The sequence below is a fragment of the Benincasa hispida genome, chromosome 4 (genome assembly GCF_009727055.1).
Source record: "Benincasa hispida cultivar B227 chromosome 4, ASM972705v1, whole genome shotgun sequence".
NCBI classification, from domain to species: domain Eukaryota; kingdom Viridiplantae; phylum Streptophyta; class Magnoliopsida; order Cucurbitales; family Cucurbitaceae; genus Benincasa; species Benincasa hispida.
In genome coordinates this window covers 5485711-5501879 of record NC_052352.1, presented here as the reverse complement: position 1 = coordinate 5501879, position 16169 = coordinate 5485711, and positions in this window count along the sequence as shown.

Below are 16169 nucleotides of genomic sequence, written 5' to 3'. Positions count from 1 at the left end.
GCTGACAATTAAGTCGTATCAAGGTTTGTCATTTGCAATGGGTAGGCTATTTAATAATGGACTAAAAATAGATTAAAGTTGATTTGGGCTGTTATGCTGTTGAGGTTGAGAGGTAGTGGGCCATTTAGATCCCTTGTGGTCCTGAAATTCATATGAAAAGGAAAAGTCAAGCTCATTAAATTTAATACTTCTAGAAATATAAATTTTACCTGCCTTGTTTAAGCATCTATAGCCTTTGTGAAATGTGCTAAGACCTAAGTAGACACACTTTTCTTAGTGAAATTGAAACCTGTGTTGTTGGTAAGGTCTTATACATGGGAAGCACGCACAGCCAAATACCGAAATTTTTGTAATGTGCAGAGTTTTGTCATACATTAGTTAAAGTGGTGACTTGTTATTTTGAACTGGTGCGGTAAACCATTTACCAAGAATGTGGCCGTGAGATATGCATCCCACCAAAACGACAAAGGCATGCATGCTTGAGCTAACAATGTAAGCCCCATCTCCACAGTGTGTCTATGTTTTCTTTCAGCACGTCCATTTTGTGCTGATGTATATGGGCACGAGTACCGTAAGGCTATTCCCAAGAGGTTGCATAACTAATGGATCTTTATGTATTCACTACCATTGTTTGATTGAAGTGCTTTTATACTCGAGTTAAACTGTGTATTATTTACTTGAAGGAGATGCTAAAAAGCTACCAATGTATCATATTTTTTATTAAAAGGATATAACCATAAGTACCGACTGTGATCATCAATGAATGACACATAGTACCGATAGCCTTTTGTAGAGGTTACTGATGTTGGTCCCCACACATCAGTGTGGATGAGATAAAATTTGTTCTTCGCTCAAGTTGTAGAGTTAAAAAAAGAGAAGGGAATGTGCTTTTCCAAGATGACAAGGTTCACAAACTATAGTATCTTCATTCAATTTAGTAGACTGATTACAAACTTTTAGAATTGACTCTAAAACTCTTGAGGAGGGATGACCCAACCTCATATGCCACATTACCTTAGACTCCACAACATTCACACTAGTATTAGGTGGAATAAACGCAAACGAGTCTTTATTTTTGTTCATTGACTATTCAGACTAAGAACGTCTCTTTTAGAAACATCAATAAGAACCACTTCTGCTTCATTCAACTGATATAATCTGTCTTTAAGTACTCTTTTCACCACTGTTTGCCTCGAGTGTTTATCCTTAACAACACAATAGTTGTCATGAAATTCAAATAAAACTGCATTGCCTTAAACTAAGTTTGACACATTAACAAGATTTTTAGCAATATTAAGCACACACAACACATTCTTTAAATTGAGTTTACAATCACTGGTAGACAAGCAAGAATTACCAAGAATAGATATATGTAATTGTTAACCATTACGAACCATGATAAGTTTGGCACTTATATAATAAGAGGGATTGGCAACATTATTGATATCAGCTATGACATGATTTGTTGCCCCATTATCTGCATACCAGTTGAAATCACTTATTGGTTCTGCAGCTAGGAATGAGTTTGAGTTTTGAGTAGTCACAAAGGCAGATGGATTTGTTCCTGTGTTGGCATGATTTTTGTTGTTTCATTTTCCATGATTCTGAGGCGTAAATTCTCTATTATACCTTTGGTAGCACACATCTGCAACATGTCCATACCTAGAACATACTTGGCATGTTGGTCGATTTCCTCTACCATAGCCTCTGCTTCGGTTTCCTCCCCCATTAATTTTTTTGTTTTTTCCAGATCCATTAAATTATTGTCGATTTCCTCCTGGGTTGTTTCCTTGACCAGACATTTTTTGAGTAGGGGAGTTACGATTGAATGCAACATTTGCAGATGCATTATGACTAAATGCGATCGATACCTTTGAGGTATTTTGATACTCAAGTCATTTTTCAAAGTAGAGTACCTTAGATTGCATATCGAGCCATGATATTTCTGGTTTGCTTTGGATTACAACCACTATGGGATTGTATTCTTCATCTAGCCCAAGTAGAACTTGATATACAAGATTTCGGGTAGACACCGAACTACCAGCCTGTGCCAGGTTATCAAAGTAAAGTTTCATTAATTTTAAGTCATTACAAGAAAAACCATTTTTCTTGACGTTTGCAATTTTAAATACTTGACATTTTTATGAAAAAATGTCAAGAAATAGGTGATTTAAAAAAAAAAAAGTTAAGAGTTCATTTTAAAAAGCGGGGGTTATGCGTTTTTCCTGAAAAATATAGTACTTGACGTTTTAAAATGTCAAGTTCAATTAATGGATTCTTGACATTTTAAAAATATCAAGAATTATAAAATATACAGGGTAGCGTTGCAACGCTACGTGTTTTGACAAAAAAAATGAAAAACTCTCAATAGCGTTGCAACGTTACAGGTTTTGATGAAAAAACTGCGCGCTCTTCAACAGCATTGCAACGCTCTTTTAGTAGCATTGCAACGCTATCAGATAGATTTAAAAGAAGTTCCAACAGATTTAGTCGATTTTATTCCAAATACACTCGAAATATTCTTTATATTTCCGTTTGATGCATTTTTGTTATTTCATCAATCTTGAAGAGATTTTTCATTAAGGTAAGTAGATTTGAGGCATGAACTTTCAAAGTTAGGGCTTAATCTTGATTTTTCTTGTTTAGATTGGGTTTAAGTCTTGATTTTCTTGGTTTGATTAGACTTAATCTTGATTTTCTTGTTTAGGTTAGCCTTAATCTTGTTTAAATTAGATTTAATTCTTGATTTTCTTGGTTTGAGGCATGAACTTTCAAAGTTATGACTTGATTTTCTTGGTTTGACGCATGAACTTTCAAAGTTAGGGCTTGATTTTTTTGGTTTGAGGGTTGAACTTACAAAGTTAGGGTTTAATCTCTCATATATATTCTTGAATCTCATCATAAACTCTTGTTTCATATTGTTCTTGAATGAGATTGAATTTTAGAGAACTTGACAAAGTTGGGATTGCTACTTGCCAAAGTTAGGGCTTTCATTTTAGAGAACTTGCAAGAACTTGTCACTTTTCTTTAATTAAATGCTTGCCAAAGTTAGATATGTCAATGTGTCTAATTGTTAGGGTCTATAAACTAAGTAATGCTTTGCCAAACTTGGGTTCAATTTTTAGTTATTGGAATTAATATATGTTTAGCACATTAGAGCATGTACACACCTTGGGTTCAATTTTTTTAGGTACGATTACACCTTGGGTTCAATTTTTTTAGATGTGTTTGTCTTTGTCCTCTAATTTTCCTTGAGGTTCTCTGATTTGTCTTACTTTCTTGACAAGCATAGTAGCAAAGATATTAGAGATCATTTATATGTCAATGGGATTGATGAAAGTTATAAATTTTGGTTTTGGCATGAGAAAAAACTTCTTAACTCATCATTTTGTGGAAAATCTTCTAAGTTTTACACCCATATGTATGAAAACACCCATATGTTTTTATCAATTTTCATTAGCAATAAAAATACTAATTATATTTGATTAACTAGTGGTCATTGGGCAATACTTGCTATAAATGCATATTATGATACTGTGTACTACCTAGACTCAATAAGGACAACATCACGAGTAGATATACGATATATAACTGACACGTAAGTTAATCTTTTTCATTTGTAGTGTTTGTTTTAAAGTATACTTTATTTTAGAATAATTTGTGGTTATTTCTTGACAAATAGGGCAATTGCGATGTTTCAATCTCAAAAGAGTATTAAAAAAGGTCAGAAGCAAACCTTATGGAGAATAGTAACTACAATATAAATTAACAATGATTACTTATTCATCATATTAAATAGACATCTAGTGTGTAAGGATTACTTCATTCTTAATTACTGGTTTTTTCTCTGTAGTGTCCTCTACAAATTGGGAACATTGAATGTGGATACTACGTCATGAGGTATATGAGGGACATTGTGACCAAAAGAAGCATTGTCATCTCAGATTTGGTATGTTATCGTTATTTCGACATTTCAAATAGCATATAGAAAAATAGAATCCATATAATATTTGGCTTTTATGTTTATAGATTGATATAAGGAAACCATACTCAAAAATTGAGTTAGACGAGGTGCGGATAGAGTTAGCTGAATTTTTAAGTTGCTACATATGATCGTGGTTGGTCATTTTGGATATGTTTGTTCCTGATCAATTTTTGGATTTACTTCATATCCATATAGGTGTAAATATATTTTGGTATTGTTCAAATATGCACGGGAGAGGGGAGGGGGATAGTTTTGGATTGGTACAGGTGTGGGTAGATAGATGGTTTCGTTGATAGAAGTTTTGGAAATATATTTTTACTGTTAGAATTATATTCCTTAGGTTGTATATATTGACAATGTTAAAGAAGTTGTGATTTTATACAGAGATATTGGTGGTTTTTTGTTGATATATAAGTTTGTCAATACGTGTATATTGTTTATTTGATTGATGAATGTATATCATATATATACCAAATGTGATTGTTGGATCAAAATCCAGGAGCTATTATAGATAAAAACATCAACATTGTAGATTTTTCTTTAAAAATCACAAGCAAATTTCTTGACGTTTTTAAATGTCAAGTTCACAAAATTTCTTGACGTTTTTTCCTTGTCAAGAATGCCCATATTCTTGACATTTCAAACATGTCAAGTGTCTATATTTCTTGACGTTTTTTAAATGTCAAGTGTCACTTTTCTTGACGTTTTTAAAACGTCAAGAAAATCGACATTCCTGACATTGACTTCCTTGACGTTTTTAAAAACATCAAGAAAAGACATTATTGACATTTAAAAAACGTCAAGAAACACTGTTTTTGTAGTAGTGAGTATTCAGACATTGAAGAGTTACCTTTACGTATCTGTTGGAAGACTTGATGCAAATAGTCTTCTTCTGGTTGTGATTGAACTCCAAATAGAGCGTGGATGACATCCTATAAGCTTCTAGCATTTTCATGTCCCATCAACTGAAGTGCCACTTCTAGTGTCATTGAATTACATAGCTAGCCCAGTAGAAGCTGGTCAGCTATAACCTAGGCTTCATATAAGGGATTTAGAGTTTTTTCACCTATTAAACTCGATGCTCCTCCTGATGCTTCTGAGCTTGAAGGAGTCACGCTAGTCTTAGAAACTCCAGCTGTGGTCTGAGTAACATACATCTACGAGAAGATCTTGGCACTAGACAGGTGACCTTCGGGCTTATACCTATGAAGGATTCGAAGAGTCAACGTCTTCCACAACATGAAATTTTCCCTTTTTAGTTTTGTGTTGGTTATTTGATTGAGTAATTGATTCATAGGAGGAGCACTAAATTTTGCTGAATCAGTGGTCATGGTCCCGGTAATATTGGCATTGGCCATGAAGAAAGCTCTGATACCAAGTTAGAAATTGGGAAGAATGATAATTTCAGATAACTTCACTGTATTTCTTCTATATCAGTAGAGGGCAATCAAGCCTGTATTTATATAGATTATTCCAAACTAAGGTTCAGAGGAATAATTGAATAAAGGAATGATTTAAAGCTGTATATTACAAGTGGCGCAATTAGAGCGAGAAGGAATAAAAGAACGAATAGATTTGTTGAGAGGAAGCGTAACAGATTTGATCCTTTTGTCATCTTTCGTGCGTGGCTTTTCTTTATGACGTGGTAGTCTCGGTCTGATGTGTCTCCTTTGACCTATCCTCGTTGGCACTTACTTTAACATGAAAGGATTTGAATTTGAATTTGAATGAAATTCTCAATTTTGAGATTAGTTTCTTTCCATAAAAGAATTTTAGTGCAACAATGTGAAATTGTATTTGTAGTCTCATAATTTTCTTATTCCTTTACTTATTCCATTTTTTTTTTTTTTTTTTGTGAAAATAATTTCTTATTCCTTTACTTGAAGACGGTCACTTCAAGATCCAATTTAGCTAATTTGTATAAATCTTTTAGTAGGTGTTTGGGACACTAGTTACTATACTCAGTAGTTATTATAGTTAAGTTATAATAATTTATATTTGAGATATAGATTATTTTAATTTAAGTTATAATATTATGCCTTTGAAGTGTAAATTATTTTAGTTTGAAGAGAAAATAGTAAAACACTATGGCAAGAATAAAAAATGATGAAGGTAAAATAATAAAAACTGTAGCAAGTAATAAATATTATAGAAAATAGAGTTTTGAAATAGTGCTAACTATAACTAATTGGAGATTGTAAAATAGTATTTTTTATAGCAATGGGTGGTTTTAACCGTTGAGGCCTAAATAGCCCCTTAACGCATGCCCACATCAACCTGTTAGTGTATATTTTAGAAAGCTATATTATCAATTTGTTAAAAAAAAATTATAAATAACACTACAGACTAAAATAGTTATTTCCAAAGATAAAAAATTAAAATAGACATTTTAAAAATTTAAAAATCAATTCTAATGGTTTTTAGTTTTTTTGTTTTTCGAAATTAAGTCTATAGACACTATTTTCAACTCCAAATTTCTTCCTTTATTATCTACTTTTTATTAATTATTTAAAAACAAGTCAAATTTTGGAAACTAAAAAAATAGCCTTTAAAAATTTATTTGATTTTTGGAATTTGGTTAAGAATTCAACGATGATATTTAAGAAATATGTAAATCATTATAAGAAATGTGGAGGAAATAGACTTAATTTCTAAAAACAAAAACTAAATGATTATCAAACCAGAAGATTTGAAATATAAATCTAAAATTTTCAAAAGAAAAAAGAGTTTGATTAAAATAGTCCATGAAATTTGAACCCAAAAAAATATATATATATTTTTTTTTATATTTCAACAAATATTCAATCAAATAAATGTTTAGTTTATGTTAATATCTTTCATACTAATAATAATTATTAGTATGCAAGATATTAATATGTATATATATATTGTTTTTCTTGTTATTATTGTTACTATTATTATTATTATTTGCGACAATTATATAGTCAAAACATTGAAAGGAAAAGTAGGCCAAAGGGCCCATTTCAATAAAATCAATAATTCGGAAGAATATTGAAAATCACGTAAAATAAAGAGGTAAAATAAAAATGATCCATGATACTAAATATATCCGTTACAAATATAACATTTGGACATAAAGTACTAACAGATATAATACAATGTAAAAGAGATCCAGTTTTCAGAGTCTATTAGTAATAAACTATATTACTAATAGGAGTTTATCGATAATATAATTCATCACCGATGGATTTTGTTATATTTACATGATATTATACACTTAATTATTAGTTGGATTTTGTTATATTTACATGATATTATACACTTAATTATTAGTTTTAAAAGTGCTACCGATTATAATTATCTAGAATAAATTTTTATTTTTTGTAATGTAGGATGGTGCGAATCGTGGGCCATGAACTCAAAAGCTCATTTAGAATTAGCTCTTGGGCCAGCCCAAATTCCCAACCTTCACAATTAATAAGCCCCAAAGTTTTTCTAAGAAAGAAAGCCCAAAGTTGTAATCATATAGCCGAATTTAAAATAATAATAATAATAAATATTCCATGTATTTATTTATTTTACATTTTTAAAAGTTTAGAGGCCAAATAAATTGTTGAAGCTTATATTTTTTCTTTTTCTTAAGAACTAAACCACAAAAAAAATATATATATAATATAACTATTTCTATATATGAGATGACTTTTAAACAAGCCGATGAAATATTATTGTAATTTATTTCTACATAAAAAAGTCATAGCAACTAGGTTCGAGTGAGTCTTTACCAAAAAAAATTAAACAAGCCTAATAACTAGCTAGTAAGACAATTTTTTGGAGTTGACACCTCTAACCTTTTGTATCTTTTTAATTTTTAAATAGTTTTATTTCAAAATTATGGGTGTATGAGTATTTTTTTTTTTTTTTAACTTCGACATGTGTTAATTATTATATTAGAAAACACTTAAAATACTAATTGCACTACATCTACCATTGTGCAACCTAATTATCCAAAGAAATTTTATCATACGACAATTATTTAAAAAAATGATGCATGATATAAGTGCAGTTTAGGTTGCATTTAATTATTCTCCCTTATATATATATATATATATATATAAAGTAACAAACATTTTATCCATGGAATAAGATTGATATAATTGTCCATTAGTATGCTTAGTTGTTAACTTATTGTTGTTATTATTATTATTTTCAAAATAACTTATTTTTAAATAATTTAATTGTATGCACATTAAAACATTCATTCATCCTACAACTTATGAGATGAATCTTTATCTTTTAACTCTGACCCTATATTTACTTATATTATATTTAGAAGTTGTAGTTACATGACATCAAGATATTCAACTCTTTATTTTCTGGTCTAAAAAGACGTTTGCATTGTTACGAAAGAAAAATTGAGGACAATTTATGAATCTTTTTAAATATAAAAAAAATATTTCAAAATATTTATACTCTATAACAAAAAATTTCAAAAATACTTTCTAATCGGTATTTTTAGAACTTTTTATTATAAAACATAAATATTTTTTGAATTTTTTTATTTATAAGAATTTGATTCCTGGAAGACAAGGGTGTTATTCTAAATTTTATTTTTTTATCTAGAAAACTAAACTGAGTTTTTTCAAGAGTAATTTGCGAAAAAAAAAAAAAAAAAAAAAAAAACAATTAGCACAAGTACTCATTAAATATTATTTATTTAGTTAAATATTTTATTAAAAAAATGAAATAATTATTTTAAAAAAAATTCATTGTCATATTTTCGTTACCTTCCACATAGGTGATTTTTTCTTATGCAAGTAATAAATGTAATAGGGGAGCATAATAGCTTATTTATAGTCATTGTAATTTAAAGTTTGTTTATACATACGTACACACACACATATGTATTGTTTTGGGTACGGAGTTCTCAAACTGTTTGATCAACAAAATGATGACAAGGCAAAAAAACATCATAGGGCCCAATTCAACATGGGAAGAAGAGAGTTTTTGGGCCAAGGTCCAAACCGATTTGCTTGGCCTCGTCGTCGAACCAAGGCCGAGACGGGCCCTCCTCATTTGACGAATGGGACATCTCCAACACATTTGAGCCTCAACAAGAGGAGATATTGGATTGGAAGCCTAAACTAAGGTCCTTGGCTTTGACCAAGGCCGAGGCAGAGTCTCCTCATTTGATGAGCAAGGCATGCTAAATGCATGCTCTAACTCTTTGACTCAAGTATTAACCTAAAGTGACTCAAAAACTCTAATCTAGACGTTCTAGGTCAGGATTTTCCTATAAATACATCATTATGACTTCAAAAGAAGTAATTATCTCCATCCCTAAAAACTTTTGCTACAGTGAAAAGTCATTGTAGAAAGTATGTCAACACTACTTAGATTCTTCTTATTTTATAGGTTACATATTTATTGAGTTAAGAATTCATCGGTGTTGTCATATGAAGGTAAAACATGTTTTTTTTTAATCCAGAATTTGACAATTTGACCGTATCTATATATAAAATTTTGAAAATAGAAAAGGAGAATCAATCATATTGTTGTCGTTGTCACGTAGGAATTTATGCATATCCTTAGTCGTAGTAAAAAAAAGAAATTAGATTGTGATGGGGAGGGAGAAAACAACGTGTTCTTATCCCTTCCCAAGTTCAAATTAAGAAAGGGAATCATTTTTTGGAAATAAATAAATAAATGAAGCTAAATCAACTCTGTTTCTCCTTTCTTAACCTATAATACATTCACTTTTTTTTTCCTAGATAAAATGTAATAGTCTATCTTATAAAGTGTATAAGGTCCTTAAATTTTTCTAATATGGAATCCTGGACACTTTTGTATGCATAGTCATAAAATAATTTTTTAAAAATATAAACGAAGTAGAGGAATTTAAATCACGGACCTCTTAGTCGTCAGTACTTACAAATATCAATTGAGTAAAACTGCCATAAGATAAATTTTAATTCATTTTATTTTTTATAACTCGAAATAGTTGACAATAATATGAAACATGGCATGGCTAAAATGTTTGAATGCAATTAAATTTTGCCTCCCATGATTGGAGTTTTCTAACGCCATTTCAACTTTCATAATTGTTTGTGTGTATATTTTAAGAAATGTTGTGAAGATTTTAAGTAGAATATTTAAAAAGGTTGAAGATAAATATTTTTTTCTTAACAGATCTTACTCACATGTTGGAAATGTTATATTCTTAGGAAGATTAAAAAGAGAGATACGATGACATTCTTTTTATAAACTTTTCCATTGTTTATAAATTTTCCGTTTGTTTAAATAAGAAATTTATCTAGATTCTCTGTTTTCTCCAATTTTTATGGACTTTGCCTAATGTGTGTCCACCACATGTCACTATTTATAGACAACTTGGCAACTAGGAGGTGAATTACATGGACACTAATAATGTGTAATGTTGAGACATATGAACAACAGAAATGAGGGAATGACACATGGTCAATGGACAATAAGCATGAGCATCTAATGGTCATTTATTATCATAATATTTATAATACTCCCCTTAGATGCCAATTGTATATATGAAATGTGTCTCGTTAAAACTTTGCTAAGAAAAAATCCAATGGAAAAAAAATCCTAGTGAAGGGAAAAGAATATAGGTTTGATATAATTTATATTCCTAAAAAGTATATTTACTCCCCCTTATGGAAACATCACTTGAGATCTCTGAGTCGCTGCATTCCAATGTTGTAGGTTTTCAAAGATTATGGTAAGTAATGCCTTCGTAAATAAGTCTGTCGGGTTATCTTTCAAACAAATTTGTTGTATAGTGATGTCGTCATTTTCTTCAAGATTATGAGTGTAGAAAAGCTTTCGTGAAATATGCTTTGTTTTATCTTCTTTAATATATCCTCCTTTGATTTGGGATATGCATGTTGTGTTGTCTTCGTATAATATTGTTGAAAGATTTTTAATCAAAAAACAAACCACATGTTTCACGAATGTGTTGAGTCATTAATCTTAGTCATACACATTCTCGACTAGCTTGATGAATTGCAAGAATTTCAGCATGATTTGAGGAAGTAGTCGTTATGGTCTGTTTCACTAACCGCCGCGATACTACAGTTCCTCCACATGTGAATAGATAACTTATTTGAGATCTAGCTCTATGTGGATCAGATAAATACCCAGAATCTGCATAACTAACTAGATCAAATTTTAATTTATTTCAATAAAATAAACCCATAACAATCATACCTCGGAGATAATAGAGTATATGCTTAATTCGTTTCCAATGTCTTATTGTGGGAGAGGAACTATAATTCTCTCTAAAATTTTTGATCCTTAAGAGATTTGAAGAGTGTAATACTTTCTAAATTCTCTCTAAAATTTTTGTGGAGCCTATGACTTGTGCTTTGAAGTGTTCTAAAAGTCTTTTGAGCTTAGATATTCAGATATTCAGAAGAGCAAAAATGATCTTTGAAGCTTCGGTCTTCAACTTTTTAGGAGAGTAAAAAGATGATTTTCGAAGCTTCAATCTTCAGAGTCTTTTAAGCTTCAAGATGGTTGTAATCTTCAAATCTCCAGGGTCTTCAATCTTCTTTGCATTCCCCCAAAATAAAGGGTAATACTGAAGGAATGAAATTCCATAGCAAAAATATGTGAACGCACGTGCCAATTTAATTCAATTTAAAAACTCGAAAAAACAGAGAAATTATAAAAGAACATGATAAACATTTATAAAGTACAACATGCATTTATAAATTATAGCATGCTTCTAGGGAGAAAGGATGAGAAGAACTAATCCTTGAAAACTTTTCTTTTCGTAATTCCTCTTATCAAAACTAAACAACATGAATGCAAATCTCCCTCGAACTGGAAAAACGCATCTCACGAACAAACAAGTCACGAACAAAGGACACTACCACTTGGTTTCCTCGGTATTCTTCGGATAAAAAATTAAGAATGCATGGGCTTCTTAATTTGGTGAGGAGAAGTGATTTTGTATGAGAGAGTTTCTTGAGAAAGAAGATGAAGAATGCAGAGAAAACTTTTTTTTTCTCTTCCAAGTGGTCTATGCGTTGGGTTGTCTCAAAATGAATCTCCTCCCTCATATTTTACTTGAGACTGAGTTGGTTGGAGAGGGAGTTAAAGGACCCTCCACTAACTCATAATAACTTCCATTGGAGTTATTATTTTGAATTTAAATAAATTATAGATTAAATAAAATTTAATATATAATTAAGTAAATAATAATTAATTATCATATATTTAATTTAATTTGAATCATATTCAAATAACAATCTCTCACATAACCTATAGTGTTAATATGAACCTCATTCCTATTAATTATAATCTATAGTTTTAATATGAATATCATTTATATTAATTTTAACTTATAGTATTATATGAATCTTATTCATAAAATTTTATTCAAATATTTATCTCTCATACATTATAATATATAATTTTGAATTATAAAGTATAATTTTGAATCTTATTAAAAATTAGCTTTATGTTATAATGTATCTTTATACATTATTTTAATTATATCTTATACAATTAATTCCCTTATTTAATTTGAACAATTCAAATTAATCCAAAATTAATTTATTATTGTTTTATCCTTAGTAAGCATGGGATCTTATGAACCTACAAATTAGAAGCTCCAGTAATTAATTAAACTCTTTAATTAAATTAATCAATATTCATTAATTGTATGTTACTCCACTAAAGACCCAAGGTTGCACTATTCACATTGTGGATATATTTATGTGTCCATAGATATAATAAATCGACATTAAGTCGACCCTTCACGAGTCACTCGTAACTACAGTTGGGTTAAATTACCGTTTTACCCTGTAGTTACATCTAACTTCTTAAGTACCACTAATCCCTCTAATGAACAAATAGTTTATAGTCCAACTGTAAACTAATCCCTCTCGGGTTAGTGAAAGGATGGGGCCTCAATGTTCAAGACCTGAAATCAGCCCTTAAGGGAGCTAAGGTGTTCACGGTTCGGTTCAAGAGTCAAACATAATCGAATCGAATAATTCGGTTTAGAAATTATACTAAACTGAATCGAACCGCATAATTGGGTTGAGAGAGCATTCGATTTCGGTTCGGTTTGGTTTTAGTGCGATTCAATTTTTTTATTTTGAATTTTTATTTTTAATATATATATCTATATATACACACACCCGCACACAAAATATTCAAGGAGATAAAGGATGGTGTAGACGTAGAGGTAGTGTAAAAGATATAAGAGATGGCAGATGAAGGCCAGTGAGGAGGTGGCAGAATGAGAGAGACGAGACCATTAGATGCACTGAGGTGGGTGGCCAGAGGATCGCGGAGTGATAGAGTCAAAGAGAAGAGAAGGGGGTGGCAGATGGACTATCTTTCAAACACTAAAGGGGGCGTTTGTCTCAATGGTTGGGATTGAATGGGTTAGGCATCCTAAGTCCAACCATTATTTGGTGCATGGATATAGAAAGCATTAGCTTCCTACATCATTTTCCCATTGGTTAATAGTAAACACTATTCAAACCCATGGTTATCCCTTTCCCATTTTTTTTAATTTAATATAGGAAATACGTCGGTTAACCTCTGGACACCACATTCGACGACTGTTGTCAGCCAACTCGGGCTGCTACCCTCCGACAATCGCGTCAACCAACTACGGTCACCACCTTCTGGTGAACGCTGCCAGCCAACTTCGGCCGCCACCTTCAGTGAGCATTGTCAGTAAACTTCAACCGTCACCTCGGTGACCGTCGTCGGCCAACCTTTAGCCACCGCCACGGGCCAACTCCAACCACCATTGACCAACCTTGAAAAACATTAATAAAAACACTCTTAATATATAACAAACTAGAAAAAATTTTATATAAAAACACTTTTAAGTATCAAAAGCGTTTAAATAAAAATGAATTTTTGAAAATTATTTTTTCTAAGTCATTCCAAACACATCGTTAGACTGCAATTATATAGGTATATTTATTTAGGCTATATGTGTAGGAAGCCCCAATTTAATTTAATATCATTTTCATTTCTTTTCTTTTCTTTTTTTTTTCTAGTCAATTTAACTAGCTCGAAGGCTTAAAATCATTTTCTAAACGTAAAGGTTTAAAATGTTTAAAACAACTCAGCGACCAAATAAAACTAAAACTCAAAATTTATGATTTTTTATTCCTCAAATATAATTTGATAAAAAAAAATCATAGTTTTTCCATAATTGAATTTAATATTAAAATATTAGCTTATTTCAATTTTAAGTTAGCATATTATGGATTTTCAAATTAGTTAAAGTGACAAAAGTCTATCTAGTAAAATTAAAATATCAAATTATTAAAACAACTGATTAAATAAAAATTATAAGTTTTGTCAAAATCTCTAATTCATAATTATTTTTTAAAAAATATTATTCTAAATTTCTTGGTTTATTTTAAACTTAACTATATTAAAATAATTAAGATGACAAATATAAATTAATTTAAAATCTAACTAGTGATTAAATACAAGGAAACATTTCACAAACTAAAGATTTATAAATATGCATTTCATTCCCAGGCTACACTCTAAAAATATGCTTCTTAAACCTAGACTTCCAAAACTTGCATTCCAATCACAGTTTTCTTAAACTCGGACTACCTAAACCTCCCAGTTTAATCCTTCAACCTTGGCATTTTCAGGCTTTAGATTCCAAATCTATGCGCCAAATGCCCTCTAAATGTAAGTGGTCAAGTGGACATAATGTGGTTTCGTTTGATTTTAATTCGATTTTCAGTTTTAAAATCAAATCGAACCATATAATTCGCTTTTAGAATTACACTAAATCGTACTGCACCACTTAATTCAGTCTAGGTGGGCATTTGATTTGGTTTTGGTTCGATTTCCCAAACGGTTTAGTTTCTACAGTTTCGATGAACACCCCAAAGGGAGCAATTCATCTACCTATCCTAAAGACGAAAAAGAATGAATTCCATCTTATGTAGCTATGTTCCCAACTCCTTACTCGGACAAATCTCCAAAATGATAGGCTTATTGAGTCGACGAATCTAGCCACTCTTATCGATACAGATTAAAAGATTGCCTTCATAAAGAGGAGTTCATAACTCACTCAGAATTATGGTCGAGTCACCTATGTCATCCTATGAAATGCTAATCTCTTAAATTAACAACATTATAAAGATAAACTAATCATTTCGCGGTTTGGTCTTATAAAACTCTTTATATAGGATACCTCCACTCACATGTCTCCACATAAACGATTAGGATTAGATCATTTATAACACTTTACAACTCTTATAACAATTACAAAGTAAGTTGTATCCATAGTATCACCAAGATAAGATACCAAACCTTATCCATATACTACCGACCATTTAGGTTATTATTTAAACATGATCCACCTGTATGTCAACCACATATATGTTTAAGTTACAAATAACGTTACGTTGGATCTTAGTTTATTGGATTGAGTTAATGCAATTTAAATGTTGAATAAAATAACATTTTATTTTATTAAATAAATAATAATTCATATACAAAATTTACAAACTACGAGAAACATGAGATCTAGACACCAACCTTAACAAATACTTCTTTTTATAGAGTTCCACAAATGTCTTACATGGCTTTGTCCTAGGCATTTTTGGGCTCATCATTTTGATTTGACTTGCTACGAAAATTGAGTTTGGACCCAATCATTTAGTTAGCTCAACTTTTTTGTCATGGAATTGAATCGAATTGGGTCTCGAGTCCAATCAAATGAACTTATTTAGGCCTGACAAAATTTATGATTTTAGGCTGAATTAGGCTATTGGCCAAATAATCAATCGTCTATGTCTAACCACAGTCAAATTTGATAAAACCTACCGTTGTGATTTTTATAGTATAGAAATCAAAATCGAACCCAAAAAGGATATAAACTAAGAGATTTGAATATCTCTATGACAACCAAGTGATCTTCAATTCAAATCTTCGAGTGTTTGAAATGATGAGCGTGAATCGCAATATCACGAGTCACAGTATTTCCTTCGCACCCATTGTTGTGATCCAATGATCATAGAGGAGACACATGATATTTTTTTCAATTTCATTTATTTGCATCCAAATTTTAATGTAAATACACATTAATTCTTAATTGACAGTAAATTTAATGATTTAAGTTTTATCGTGGACACGTGATAAAATTTAATTAGTCAAAATTTCTTCTCCAATAGATTTAAAAATTCATAGACGA